This window comes from Myodes glareolus, chromosome 24 (genome assembly GCF_982192425.1).
Source record: "Myodes glareolus chromosome 24, mMyoGla1.1, whole genome shotgun sequence".
NCBI lineage: Eukaryota > Metazoa > Chordata > Mammalia > Rodentia > Cricetidae > Myodes > Myodes glareolus.
This window is the reverse complement of record NC_142049.1, coordinates 37420758-37437293: the sequence shown is the minus strand read 5'-3', so window position 1 is coordinate 37437293 and position 16536 is coordinate 37420758.

Below are 16536 nucleotides of genomic sequence, written 5' to 3'. Positions count from 1 at the left end.
GAGATCTTTCTTTAATATCTGACCCCATCACCAAAGTATCACAAAGATGTTCTCCTCCAATCTTCCTTCCTGCTAAACAAAACAAAACAAAACAAAACAACAACAAAAAAAAACAGTCCTTACTGGGAACCAGATTCATCTCTTCCTCTGTTACTCTTATCCTTATTTCCCCATTATCATCCCTGGATCTTCAGCAGAACACCTGCTGTCGTCTCTCTTTCATCTCAGGCCCATTATCAAAGGATGAAAAGATCTTCTCCTCCTACTTTCCTTCACCTAACTTATCTCATTATCACAGCATGCTAAATCAGCTGGGATCTTCTGTGGGTACGTAACTGAGTAGGGCATGGAAACAGAGGAAACAGAAACATGAAAGGAAAACAGATAACAAACAAAGACAAAACCAGAAATCAACACATACATCTGTCATCATCTCAATCCAAGATGCCTGGATAGGAACATAAAAGACAGACAATAGGGAAGTAAAAAAAGACAAGATCTCCTGAGTAAATTGGAAGCATTGGGGATCATGGTAGAGGGTTGATTAGGGGAGAGGCAGGGAGGAGAGCAGAGAAAAATGTAGAGCTTCGTCAATAAAATCAATAAAAAAAGATAGACAATGACATAAAGGGGAATATGTCTCTACTAGAGACCAGTGATCGTATCACAGCAGTCTCTCAATACTTCAGCATTGCTTAAGCACAGGAAAGATGCATAACTACATATATGAAGACGATAGATGTTCAAAAAGAGTAAATAAATATATACTTTGAAGGAATCCAGGGAAACACAAAAGAAAAACAGTGTAGATAAATGAATGAATCTGTTAAAGAATTGGAAAACATAGTAGAATGATAAAGAAATACAATATGGGGGAATGATGGAAATAAAAAATTTACAGGTTTGAATAAGAACTACAGAAGTAAGTTTGGCTAACAGAAAACAAAAGATGGAAGAGAGTATATCACACACTGATGATACAGTAGAGAACATGAATACATGAGGAAAAGAAAATGGTAAATCTAAAATTCCTGACCCAAAACATCCAGAACATCTGGGACACAATGAACATTGTCCTAAATAATAGGAATAGTGGAAGAAGAATCCAAGTTCAAAATCCCAGAAAAATCTTTCAAAAAATCAAAGAAGAAAAATGTCCTAACATAAAGAAGAGGTTGTCCATAAAAGTAGAAGAAATAAACAAAATGCAAAATAGTTTGAGTCAGGAAAGAAATTCCCCTTGGCATATAATTATGGAACCATCAAACATAAAGAATACAGAAAGTATATTAAAGTTTAGGGAAAATTGTGGGATAAAAGATAAAACAAAACAACAAATACACTTGACTTCTTAATGCTGAATCTAAAACAGAGAAAAGCTTGGATACATGTGCTATAATCTCTAATACACCATGAATTGCATGTGCTAACAGCATTCTGTCTGCTTTAAATACCCCCATACACAGACATTTACAATATATTGGTAATCTTGAAACACACAGGCTAGTTTTTCCATAAAAATAACAATGAATCAATTTATGAAAAAGACTACCCAGTGTTTCCCAATAAACATAGTTACTACTTAGAAACATACAAAATGTTTCTAAACATAAAAAATCAAATACGTAAAACCTGCATGTGTATATATACCTGCATGTGTAACTATGTATATAGCTACATCGTAGACCAGTTGCTTAGTTTGTGGGAAGTCATGATTCTGACTGTAACAGGAGAGATCTGTATTTGTTTACTTTCTAAGGTTCAATTTGTTTTCCTGCAGTACTATGTATAATCTACAGTTACTAGAGAAGTAAATCGCAGGTATTTGTTAAAGGGTGAGGTATGTGCTTTGTTGTATATGTTAAAATGAAGGTTTTAAATTGACATTAAAATATCAAAATAAGTAAAATATGTTGAAAATATGGTATTATTTTATGTATTATAATTTTCATTCATTGATAACTAATTTTTTTCTAGATAAACTATACCTAAAAAGATGTTGCTCGGCGAAACAACAAAAATAAAACTTCCTTCCTTGTGGTCTCCTCATCTTTCCTCTTCAGCGTCCTTTGGTCCAAAGCACAGGTCTGTGATGTTCTTTATAGCGATGTTCTCCTTCGTTATTACAACTATTTTCTAAACATAGTCCTAGATTATTTTGAGACCTGAATTAAAAACCGACCTCCTTTACCTTTCGCACCCCTCCCCAACTCTGCTAAGGGTTCTCATGGTCCTTTCGCTCCTCAGAAAGATGCACTACCGGAAGTGCGACACGGTCCGCAGCCCGGGCTGCAAAGGAAAGGGGAGGAAAACATGGGAACCAAAGATTCTCATTCTTTTCGGTTTCCCCAGAACAGCAAAAACCTGACGCACTTCTGGGTTGCAGTCGAGTTATCTATGAGCGCAGAATTTCACTGTTTAAACGAGTTTCTTTTTCTTTGCCATTTTTCCCCGAGGAGCAAACAGAAGTCACAGGAGATCTGGCATCTTTCGGTGGGGAATTCGTTGTTTAAATCAAAGTTTCTCTTTATTCGCGATTTTCCCCCACTCACTAAACTCATTCGCACTTCCAGATCAAAGGAGCTTGGCAATGAGCTCTTCTCCCGGTTTCAGTTTTAGGATTTCATTGTTTAAATTAAGTCGTAAAACGGTTAAATCCTGAACTTAATGTCATGCGTAGCTTTATAAATGAGACCTAAAGATAGCCTTTTGCCTTTTAACCCTCGCGTTAATTCTGGGGGGGGGGGAACCTCATCTTATACATCCATCTGTCTCTTATTTAGAAAATGAAGTTTTTGCACTGAATTTCAACAGTTTTTTTCGCTTAAAAGTACGTTAGACTCGAATTCCTAAATACGTTGTGGATGTCTAACACATTTTGCTTTTATCTTGATACCACTTTTTTTTCTATCAATATGTCTCCAAACGGAAAACCAGCAACATACTTTTATAGGAGATATTTGTTTCAGCGGCACATTATTGATCATGACACATAATACATCTTAAATTATGCCACAAACTCTGTGTGTGTGTGTGTGTGTGTGTGTGTGTGTGTGTGTGTGTGTGTGTAGTATGAAGCTGGTAAAGCTTTTCTGGTTAAGCAGGAAGCAAAAATGACCATTATAATAGGAACTTAATTCATAATCTTGTTTCGGAGATGGAGGTTATATCAGGGAACACCTATGTTCTTCAATTTGTTTATACTCAAGAAGCCTGTGATCAGTGGATGGAAAATTATTAAGCAGTAAGGGAGACTCGGGCTCAATAATTGTCAGTGATGATATATCATCTAATTTTGAGTCATTGTCACCAGATAATGAAATTACTTCTCTTATCTAAGTAGAAATACTACATATAACTGGCAGTTTGTGTTCTTCACTTCACTTTAGGAAACCACTCTTCAGTCTCCAGCATCTCGTCTCTAAAGGGAACATTCAAATCTTTCATTCTGCTCAAAAACAGTTCACACTGTGCCTGGTAATATTAGTGATTAAGGTCATCCTTTAAAAACTCCTGTGACATGAATAATGTCTCAGCAGTTAAGAAAACTGGCTGCTTATCCAAAAGACCTGAATTTGATTTGCAGTACCCATATGTCAGATTACAATCGTTTGTGTCTCTAATTCCAGGAAATCTGATGTACTATTCTAGCCTCCTTTAACACTGAAGACATGTCATACACAGTATTACATGTGTACTAACACACAAACACATAAAATGAAAATAAATAACATATAAAGAATAATCTATTATTACAATTGGGTTGTTATTAAGAAAATTGGGATTTAATTGAAAAATGACTGCCAACAAATTGATGATGATTTTTGAAATTTATTGTTATTCCACATATTCTGATATTTTAGAAAGTCACAAATATGTTTACCATGTTTATAGCATAGTATTTTTATGAAACAGAAGAATTACTAAATATATATATCCAATTTTGCCTTAGAAAATTAATACTGTTGTGTCATTGGAAGCAGGTTCGCTGAAGATCATGTTAAATAATTCAGTGTGGATAGTCCTTAGGATATTCTTTGACCACCAGTCTTTGTTTCTATACCAGGAAAAAGACTCAGTTTGCTCTAAACTCATACACACAAAGAAGACAAGTTTGCCTCATGGGTTGTATTATGCTCTTTTGTTATTTTTTAAGATAGGATTTATCTTTTTATCCTTAGCTACTCTGGAGCTTGCTCTGTGGACCAAGTTGGCCTTGAATTCAGAAATATTTCTGGCTCTGCCACCCTAATCCAGAGATTAAAGGCATACACCACCACTACATGTAATTGTACTATTCTATTAAAGACATTATGGAGATCTCTAATTTATATAAGATAATGTTCAGAGGTGAAGTTTGAAGCTGAATTTTAGGGAATAAAATGGTAGTGGAACGAATATTAATCTCGACGCCACTGAATTGATTTATATAATTTTATTTAATAAAGATTGTGGATTTTACTGCACATTTTATAATAGGAAGCTAAATGATTATTGTATTGGCTGACTCTTGAATGAGTCAAAAGAGGGCATATTGGGAATAAGCTAGAAAGGTTCTTTTGTCTTGACTATAATTTCTCCCAATTTCTTGATTTTGAATAATTATAGCTGTTGTTATTTTTACCAGAGTAGTTTTGAGCACTGGAGCTTCCTTTTATTTTCACTAAAACCATGAATACTAGTTAGAAGAAAAATGAACCTCGTAGATCCATATTGACTAGTAATATTAATAGGTGCAGCATTTTAGAAGGAAATATGTTCCTGATCATTTGGGAATGGACTTTAAGTTCTTAGAAGCTGTGAAGATGAAGTCAGAATTGACTTGAAGATTCCAAGAGGGTGGAGATTCCAGAGCAATAGTATTCTTGCCAAGATAAGCTGTTAGTAGTGGAACATTGCATAGAAAGAAGTGTGTTGCAGTTAGCAAAGATGAAAGGTGTTGAGATATGAAGAACATTTTGACATCAAGCATGGAAATGCAGTGTTGGAGCTTTCCCAGCTGGTTATCAGACTTACATTGGTCCAGTGTGTCCACACTATGCTCTCTTCCTTCCCTTTTGGATTGGTAATGGATACAGTGTACCACTGTATGTTGAAAGTATGTGATGTGCATTTACATTTTCGTTTTATAGGGGATTACAGTTAAGGGAAGACATGAATCTAAGTAGAGATTTTGAACTTTGGACAATTAAACAGTGCTGTCACTGTGATAGATATTGGGGACTTTTATAGTTGGACTCTATGAATTCTGCATTATGATATGATGACAATCCTATGGAGCCAGAAATAGAATATGATGATTTGAATAAAGTGGCCCCCATAGTTCCATAGGGAACTATTATGGGATATACCTTCTTTGAGTTATAGTCTGGCTAGTTAGAGAAACTGCATAACTAGAGGGTGGGTGTTGAAGTCTCAGAAGTTAAAGAAGACTAATGACTTACAATCTCTTCCTACTGCCTGAACATCAGGATGTAGAACTCTCATTTTTTTCCCTAGTACAATGTCTTCTACGTTTCCCTGCATGACATTAATAGACTAAACATTTGAACTATAAGCCAGCCCCAATTTAATATTTTCCTTTATAAAAAATTACCATGGTCTTGGTGTTCATTATCAGTCATTGATCATGCTTATGAATAAATGGTACTCACTGTAATTATTGTCACTTAAACTGATAATTAGTGCTGTCTTTTAATTCCAAATCAAAGAAAAAGATTTATATTTAGAAGAATCCTGTCCCTGTCAATCAAAATTTCCCTGATGTTACAACAGCCACTTCATTTAAAGAATAATTTGTAGGAGATAACTGCCAGCCACTATTCTGAATAGACACACAGGACAGATTCAAAGAAGAAATTTCAACAACACAAGGTAGTATCCAGCCTCTGCTGCATTTCCAGAATCAGTCCAAAAGATTAAAAGAATTGAGTGGCAATGATGAGAAGAATGGACAAAGAAACAAAAAAATTATTTTATCTGAAGTGCTAGTAAGACAAACAAACATATTAGGAATCAATTAAGATTTTTAGGTTTGATTAAAAGGACAGTCTAGATCAGATCAGATTATTATGATTATATTCAAAAGCTTTAAAACAGAGGGTATAGCTCCATGTAATCATTCATTCCCAGTATGCCTTACGTCCTGGCTTCAAGGACGTACAATTTTATTCTTTTCAAAATCCTTAATGTAGGTGGTATTATGCATGCCCAGCATATTTGAGCTTGTTGCTCAACCCCAGCATTACCATGAAAAATTAATCTGTAGCACAACCAAGAGAACTTTGTAGGTAGAATGATTTCCAGGCAAGCCCCATCCCAGAAAGACTCATGAAAAAGCAGAGAATTGACTTCCTCAAGTTTTCCTTGAACCAACTAAAATACCTTCAGCCATGCATAAGTTAATTTAATTTTATTACCTTAAGGCGAGTGAACATGAAAACATCATTTGATTATTACTTGTTTTCATGACAGTTTTTCCAGACAATATATCTGATCATGCCATCTCAGTGCTTGTCACCTGCCAAGCTATCTAATGCCTCATTTTTTCTCTCTTTTTAGAAACATGCAGGCATACTTTTGGCAATTTTTTTTAAAAAGCCATTAAAGTGTGTTCATTATTATGTACCAAATTTTTCCTTCCATGAGAAATTCTTTCTTTCTTCTTATTGCTTTACCTTACACTTGGATTCTTGAATGTCTTTGTAAAACTTAAAACTTATCCTCCAAGTTCCCGCCAGCCATCCCAGCTTCCATCCAGAGGGCCTTCGGAGTGGTGAGTTGATTCGGGCCCGCGGCAGGGGCCCAGCGAGGAGGAGCTAGGACTTTCCCCGACCCCATAGACTCCCAGGTCAGCCTGCAGTGCTGTGTCCACACTGCTAGGCTCTCCCGCCTGCCATCCCAGCTTCCATCCAGGTACAAATTTCTATATTTCTCCCCTCCCACTGAGGCCATAAAATTTCCCCAGTTCATCTGCCTTGCACACTGGGCCTGCTCTGTAGGGGCATCCCGGAAAGAGGGAGTGCCTGTGCTTCAATACCCTGCCTGGGGAAAGGTAGGCATTCTGTCAGTGAACACCCTGCCCAACAAGGGAACCTGACCCGATACCAGAAGTTCCAATAGAGAGCATTGGATCGAAGAGATGGGCAGACGCCAAGGCAAGACCTCCTCCAACAATCTGAAAAACAACATGAAAATATCAGATCCCAACGACCCTACAACAGAAGGATTTGAGCACTCTAACCCAGATGAAGTGGAAAAAAGTGCCATTATGAAAGCAATAGAGTCCCTTAAACAGGATATGAATAACTCCCTTAAGGAACTGGTCGAGAAGTATAACAAAAAGTTTGAAGAAATGAGTATAGAAATGGATGAGAAATATAACAAAAAGTTTGAAGAACTAAGTAAATCCGTGAGTGATACCCTGAGAAACCAAGAAAAAACAATCAAACAAGTAAAGGAAACAGTCCAAGAATTGAAAACTGAAATGGAGGCAATGAAGAAAACACAAAACGAGAACCGGCTGGATATGGAAAACCTAGGTAAACGAACGGAGACTACAGAATCAAGCATAACCAATAGAATACAAGAGATAGAAGAACGAATCTCAGATTCTGAAGATACCATAGAGAAAATAAATGCTCTGGTCAGAGAAAACGGCAAATCCAACAAATTCCCTTCACAAAACATTCAGGAAATCTGGGACACAATAAAAAAACCAAATCTAAGAATAATAGGGATTGAAGAAGGAGAAGAACTGCAGATCAAAGGCCCAGAAAATATATTCAAAAAAATTATAGAAGAAAACTTTCCCAACCTAAAGAACGATATTCCTATGAAGGTTCAAGAAGCATACAGAACACCGAATAGATTGGATCAGAAAAAAACATCCCCGCGTCATATAATAATCAAAACACAAAACATAAATATTAAAGAAAAAATTTTAAGAGCTGCAAAGGAAAAAGGTCAAGTAACCTATAAAGGTAAACCTATCAGGCTTACACCGGATTTCTCTATGGAAACCATGAAAGCCAGAAGATCCTGGATAGAGGTACTGCAGAAACTAAGAGACCATGGATGCAAACCCAGACTAATATACCCTGCCAAGCTACTGTTCACTATCAACGGAGAAAACAAAATATTCCAGGATAAAAACAAATTTAAACAATACGTAGCTACTAATCCAGCCTTACAGAGAATATTAGAAGGAAAATCACTACCAAAGGAATCCAACATTCCCAACACGGCCTACAATAACTCGAACATCTAGCGACCATTCACAAGCACAAATTAAAGAAGAAAAACACATATACTCTACTACCTAACAAAAAAAAAAATGACCGGAGTCAACAACCACTGGTCATTAATATCACTTAATATCAATGGACTCAATTCACCTATAAAGAGGCACAGACTTAGAGATTGGATACGAAAACAGGATCCAACATTCTGCTGTTTATAAGAAACACACCTCAACCACAAAGACAGACACCTACTCAGAGTAAAGGGTTGGGAAAAGGTTTTCCAAGCAAATGGACCTAAGAAACAAGCGGGCATGGCCATTCTAATATCTAACAAAATCGACTTCAAACTAAAATCAATCAGAAGAGATGGAAATGGACATTTCATACTCATAACTGGAACAATTCATCAGGAGGAAGTCTCAATCCTGAATATCTATGCTCCTAATATAAAGGCACCCACATATGTAAAAGAAACTCTTCTAGAACTCAAGGCGGTCATCAAACCACACACACTAATAGTAGGAGACTTCAACACTCCTCTTTCACCAATGGACAGGTCAATCAGACAGAAACCAAACAGAGAATTGAGAGACCTATTGGAGGTATTGAATCAAATGGACTTAACAGACATCTATAGAACACTCCACCCAAATAGGAAAGAATATACCTTTTTCTCTGCAGCTCATGGAACCTTCTCGAAAATTGACCACATACTCGGTAACAAAGTAAACTTCCACAGATACAAAAAAATATTAGTAACTACCTGTGTCTTGTCAGATCACCATGGACTAAAATTAGAATTCAACAACAATGCTCCCCCCAGGAAGCCAACAAACTCATGGAAACTGAACAGTCAACTACTAAATCACCCCTGGGTCAAGGAAGAAATAAAGAAAGAAATTAAACTCTTCCTTGAATTTAATGAAAACAAAGACACAACATACTCAAACCTATGGGACACTATGAAAGCAGTGCTAAGAGGAAAGTTCATAGCACTAAGTGCCCAATTAAAGAAAGCTGAGAAAGCACACATTGGAGAATTAACAGCACACTTGAAAGACCTAGAAAAAAAAGAAGCTGATTCACCCAGGTGGTCTAGAAGACTGGAAATAATCAAACTGAGGGCTGAAATCAACAAAATAGAAACAGAGAAAACAATCCAAAGAATCAATGAATCAAAAAGCTGGTTCTTGGAGAAAATCAACAAGATTGACAAACCCCTAGCCAAGTTAATCAAACGGCAGAGAGAGAACATGCAAATTAATAAGATCAGAAATGAAAAGGGGGACATAACCACAGACACAGAGGAAATTCAGAGAATCATTAGATCTTACTATGAAAGTTTATATGCCACAAAGTTGGAAAATGTAAAAGAAATGGACATTTTTTTAGATAAGTACCATATACCAAAGTTGAACCAAGAACAGGTGAACAATCTAAATAGACCTGTTAGTCGCGAAGAATTAGAAGCTGTTATCAAAAATCTCCCTACCAAAAAAAGCCCAGGACCAGATGGTTTCAATGCAGAATTCTACCAGAACTTCCAGGAAGAGCTAATACCTATACTCCTTAACGTATTCCACAATATAGAAACAGAAGAGTCATTGCCTAACTCCTTTTATGAAGCTACAGTTACCCTAATACCAAAACCACACAAAGACACAACCAAGAAAGAGAATTACAGGCCAATCTCACTCATGAACATCGACGCGAAAATTCTCAATAAAATACTGGCAAACCGAATCCAAGAGCACATTAGAAAAATTATCCATTATGATCAAGTCGGCTTCATTCCAGAGATGCAGGGCTGGTTCAACATACGCAAATCTATCAATGTAATCCATCATATAAATAAATTAAAGAAAAAAACCATATGATCATCTCACTAGATGCTGAAAAAGCATTTGACAAAATTCAACACCCATTTATGATAAAGGTGTTGGAGAGACTGGGGATACAAGGATCATACCTAAATATAATAAAAGCAATATACAGCAAGCCGACAGCTAACATCAAACTGAATGGAGAGAAACTCAAAGCCTTTCCACTAAAATCAGGAACGCGACAAGGCTGTCCACTCTATCCATACCTCTTCAATATAGTGCTTGAAGTTCTAGCAATAGCAATAAGACAACATAAGGAGATCAAGGGGATTCGAATTGGAAAGGATGAAGTTAAACTTTCGTTATTTGCTGACGATATGATAGTTTACATAAGTGACCCCAAAAACTCTACCAAAGAACTCCGACAGCTGATAAACACCTTTAGTAACGTGGCAGGATACAAGATCAACTCCAAAAAATCAGTGGCCCTCCTATACACAAAGGATAAAGAAGCAGAGAGGGAAATCAGAGAAGCATCACCTTTCACGATAGCCACAAATAGCATAAAATATCTTGGGGTTACTCTAACCAAAAAAGTGAAAGACCTATTTGACAAAAACTTTAAGTCTTTGAAGAAAGAAATTGAGGAGGATACCAGAAAATGGAAAGACCTCCCCTGCTCTTGGATTGGGAGAATCAACATAGTAAAAATGGCAATTCTACCAAAAGCAATCTATAGATTCAATGCAATCCCCATCAAAATCCCATCAAACTTCTTCACAGACCTTCAGAGAACAATAATCAAGTTTATATGGCAAAACAAAAAACCCAGGATAGCCAAAACAATCTTATATAATAAAAGAACTTCTGGAGGCATTACCATCCCTGACTTCAAACTCTATTATAGAGCTACAGTATTGAAAACAGCTTGGTATTGGCATAAGAACAGAGAAGTCGACCTATGGAATCGAATAGAAGACCCAGATATTAACCCACAAACTTATGAACACCTAATTTTCGACAAGGGAGCTAAAGGTATACAATGGAAGAAGGAAAGCATCTTTAACAAATGGTGCTGGCATAACTGGATGTCAACCTGTAAAAAAATGAAAGTAGATCCATATCTATCACCATGCACAAAAATCAAGTCCAAATGGATTAAAGACATCAACATTAATCCGTCCACTTTGAACCTGATAGAAGAGAAAGTGGGAAGTAGTCTACAAGATTTAGGCACAGGAGGCCTCTTCCTAAGCAGGACCCCAGCAGCACAGACAATAAGAGAAACAATGAATAAATGGGATCTACTGAAACTGGGAAGCTTCTGTAAAGCAAAGGACACTGTCAGTAGGACAAAAAGGCTGCCTTCTGACTGGGAGAAGATCTTCACCAACCCCTCATCAGACAAAGGTCTGATCTCCAAAATATACAAAGAACTCAAGAAACTAGGCACTAAAACTCTAATTAACCCAATTAAAAAATGGGGTACTGAACTGAACAGAGAATTCACAACAGATGAACTTCGAATGGCCAGAAGACACTTAAGGTCATGCTCAACCTCCTTAGCGATCAGGGAAATGCAAATCAAAACCACTTTGAGATACCATCTTACACCCGTCAGAATAGCTAAAGTCAAAAACACCAATGATATCCTATGCTGGAGAGGATGTGGGGTGAGGGGAACACTCATCCATTGTTGGTGGGAATGCAAACTCGTGCAGCCACTGTGGAAATCAGTGTGGCTGTTTCTCAGGAAACTGGGAGTCAACCTCCCTCAGGACCCAGCAATTCCACTCTTGGGAATATACCCTAAAGATTCCCTAACATACTACAAAAGCATTTGTTCTACTATGTTCATAGCAGCACTATTTGTAATAGCCAGAACCTGGAAACAGCCTAGGTGCCCCTCAATAGAAGAATGGTTAAAAAAGGTGTGGAACATATACACATTAGAGTTTTACTCAGCGGTAAAAAACAATGACATCTTGAATTTTGCATGCAAATGGATGGAAATAGAAAACGCTTTACTGAGTGAGGTAAGCCAACCCAAAAAGAGGAACACGGTATGTATTCACTCATAAGTGGATTCTAACCATAATTAAAGGTCTTTGAGCCTATTATTCGTGATCCTAGAGAAGCTAAATAAGAAGATGAACCTGATGAAGATTATTTAGCTATCCACCAGGAGGTAGGAAATAGACAAGAGTCCCAGGTAACCTCGGGTGCATGGGGGGGAGGGAGGGTCGATGGAAGGGGAGAAGGTTAGAGAGAAGGGAGTAGGGGAAGAAAGGGGAAAGCTTGGTGGACTGGGATGTGGGGGGAGGGAGGAAGGATGAATATGGGATCAGGGAAGATTATATTTCAACTAAGGGACCCATTTTAGGGTTTACAGGAGACTTGATTATATATGGGATCCCAGGTCCAAGGAGAGATCCCCCAGATTGCTCTCTGGACAGAGGAGTGGGTGCCTGAATCGGCCGTGGCCCATGTCCATACTGATGTATATTTTGCTTATCACCATAGATCCTGCATCTGACGAAGGACGGCGATACAGTCGGTGACCCATATTGCAGCACCGGACTGAGCCCCCCGAGGTCCAAATGAGGAGCAGAAGGAGGAAGAACATGAAAAACGAAATCAGTACTGCAAGGGATGCTATCACCCACTGATACAAGGGAACGGATCTGATGAGAGTTTACCAAGGCCAGTTGGACTGGGACTGAAAGAGGACGTGATCTAACCAGACTCTCCGAATTTGGCCGGATTCTCTGACTGTGGCTGACCCGAAGTTTTTCTGAAAAGCCATTGACTATGACACTGGGACCTGTTTCCTCTACATATAATGGATTTTGGGGATCCAGTCTGTTTGGACACTCACCTTCCTGGACCTGGAGGGAGGGGGAAGGAACTGGAACTTCCCACAGGGCAGGAAACCCTGACTGCCCTGGGGGACGAAGAGGGAGGAGGAGGGGGAGTAGGGGGAGTGGGAGGGTGTTGGGAGGGGGGGTGGAAATGGAAACTTTTATAATTTAATAAAATTTACTAAAAAAAAAAAAAAAACCTTATCCTCCAAGTATAAGTGAATATATATCATATTCTCCTTTGCAACTTTGAGGACTTCACTCAGGATGGTTTCTTTTTTCTATTTCCATCTATTTACCTGTAAGTTTTAAATTTTCATTTTTTAACAGAACATGCAGTTATTTCCAATGTATACATATAAGCTTTCATTTCTACAAGCAGCTGATCAGGATCCGCTTACTCTACATTCTCAACAGCATGTGGGGTAGTTTGTTTATTGATCTTATCCATCCTGATTAGTGTAAAATGACATCTGCTAGTGACTTTGATATGCATACCCACTGTGACCAAGGTTGTTGATTATTCTTTAAGTCAAACCAGCATTTCAATAGTTCCTCATGGGCCCTTAGAGGAAGAAATTTATATTTGAATACTCACTGATAAGTAGATGCAATTCATGGAAACTAAAGCTAAGGAAGACAATGGAAAGATTACTATTCAAAGGGAAACATAGCAGACAAAGCAGCCCATTCTTTGAGACATGCTTTACAAAGGGATACTAAACAATTATTTTCTGGTCTGTATGTATAAATGTTTCACAATTTTATGCTTTCAAAATCAAAAATGAAGTCATTCATCCTAAGAATATTATTTTTAAAATAAATTCAAATAACCTGTGTAATTGATTTGTTGGGGATGGTAAAGCATGGAGTTTAAGGTTAGATTTTAGATAGGGAAAATAAAATAAAATATGAGGGTAGATCAAGGAAAGAGACTACAGAAATCCAGCACAGGGAAAAGGTGAGGAAAAAATAAAATATGCTCTCAGTGAAAATCTCCTTTATGTCTGAATAGATCTCTTGTTAAAGTTAATAGAAGATGACATGTCATTTTCAGCACAGATGACATTGCTGCCCTTAAAAGCACGTGCCAATCTATACTTGATGAATTAATGACCAGTGTGATCACAGCGCCATCTAGCTTTCGACAAAACAGGAAAATGGATTGAACCCTCTCCCAAAAGTTTTGAAAAAGAAAATGAATAAACCAAAGTATACAAAATGACTGTGCTCATTTCAACAGGATTTACATAGTCATGTGTAATAAGAAAGGAAAAGAAAAGAAAGGAAAAGAATGGAAAGCTCTTGTTCTAGAACATTTGGATTTTGAAGATTAAAAAACTTGGGAGAAAAGGAAAGGGGGTGCTACAGGAAAATCCTGTAAAAGGAAAGAAACTGTTTGCAATAGGAGAAACTGGAACAGCTTAAGATCAAGGATAAAAAAAGAAGAAAATGTGCTTTTAGAGTTGAAACTTCTTTTGATTTATTCGTGTTTCTCTGTCGTTTCTCTGTCACAGATTCTAAGATGAAAATTAACTCTCCTTTGATAAGGAGACAATTTTGTTTGGTGTTAAGATTTTTTTCCCTTAGCTTAAAACAGTGGTTCTACCTTTTTGGGTAGCATATTAAGATATCCTGCATATCAGATAGTTACATTAACATTCATAACAGTAGAAAAGTTACCATTATAGAGTAAAAGCTAAATAATTTTTATGGTTGCGGGGTTCACAATAACATGAGGAACTAGTAAAGAATCACAGGTATATGAAGTGTGAGAAACACTGCCTTAAAGGTGCATTTCAGACTTCCATGGCTCATTATGCTCTGGGGAGTCATTGACTCCCGTGCTCACAGCGCCACCTATCGCCCTTTATAATGAAGTTGCATAAGGAAATGTCATTTAAAATTTCCAAAATGAAAACCGGTGCCTAAAGAGCAAAGTACTGTGTCCAGTTAAGCTGAACTCTTAAAGTTTTACTCTTAAAGTTTTATTTCCATATTAAATTGTACCAAATAGTGGCTGGAGTAGAGTGATAGAGTTCATGCTTCATATAAAGAATTAAGGAATTCAGGTCCATGTCATCTTTTCTGGCTGTTCTTAAAGTGAATATTATAAGTCTATTTTTTAAATTTTATTTACAATCATGGAGGACAAGAGTATATTGGCATGAATACACAGACTGTTCATATTTAGTTCTCAAATTGATTCAATTCACTTTGTGTTATAAAATTTATTTTTGACTGACTGACTGACAATATGTGGTATATTTCCATAAATATTTTTGTCTACACTGGTTCTATGGTGGATAAACCTAGGAGAATAACCTAAGTTAAAGATTTCACGCATTTTAGTGTGCAATAAATGTGATAGTGTCGGATCTTTATTTGGTGTAGTCTCCCGGTGTTGTTCAGGCCACTGACACCCTGCTGAAATCATTTTCAGTGAATACCAGAAGAGCTAGAGAATGGAGGGCCCCTGTGCCTGGTGGCTGGGACCTAAAGACCAACTGGAGCTTCACCCTCTTTGTTCTCCATTTTGAATGCTTGATGTGAAAAACAGTGTTGATCCTCTTTCTCTGTTTTCCTTTGTCTCTGCTTGAGTCAATTTAAACTGACCTTTGGGAATTTACCAACACTGTCAGTCCTTACATTTTGTTACCCAGAGTGAAAATGTTTACTGTTTTCTCTTCCTGTCAGTTTTGATTCTTGCTCATTAAACTTTTCTTAACTTTAGATTGATTAGTTACTTTATCCTGAAAAAATAGGTAGGAGTTTGTTAGTATGTTCGTACTATTTTATTTGTATGAAATTTTTAACATCCTAAAACAGTCTTCACCCTTCTTTTTCAATATTATAAGTTATCATTTATCTATATTGTACTAATCTGGAAACTCTGAATGTAGTGAGTCACTGTCACTTCTATCGAAGCTAGTGTAGTGCATTTGTCCTTTTGGTTATTTTGATTTTTCCAATAATTCTCTTATTTTTGTAATTTTCTTTCAAAGAGATTTTAACATTAGATTTGATGATACAATGTCGTATCTTTTCCATATGCATGTGTACATATTATAAAAGATCACTAAAAGCTATCCAAGTTTCAATAAACTTTCTATACTATGTTTTAAAACAAGTACAGGGACAGAGCACTCCATATACTCACTTAATATAGTCTAACTGGTCCTTTTTTCCTAACTGGTCCTATAACTTTGCCTCTACACTTATATTCAAAGTTTTGGATTTTCTTATTGTCTTAGAAAAATTTGAATCAAACATTGTAATTCAGAGTTTAATACTTGGTTTATTTTCCAAAGGGTCACTTAGTAAGTTTTTGAAACCTTGAAGATATTGATCTTTATTGGTTAGGCAAGAAAACAATGAGAGACCACATGGGAACTGAGTTGACTTAGAGAAGTCTCCCTTTAAAAAGCTGTTTGCCAATGGATGGAGGCTTTAAAGGAGCAAATTAATTCTAAATCCTGAAGATTCTTCCTCATGGCAAAATCATGATAGGCTATCCCCAAAGAGAATATAGTTAAAGTCGTTAAGTATTTTGTTTTACTTTATTTAAGTGTACAGGTTAAGATGAAATGTTAGTAAAACTTTTTGAAA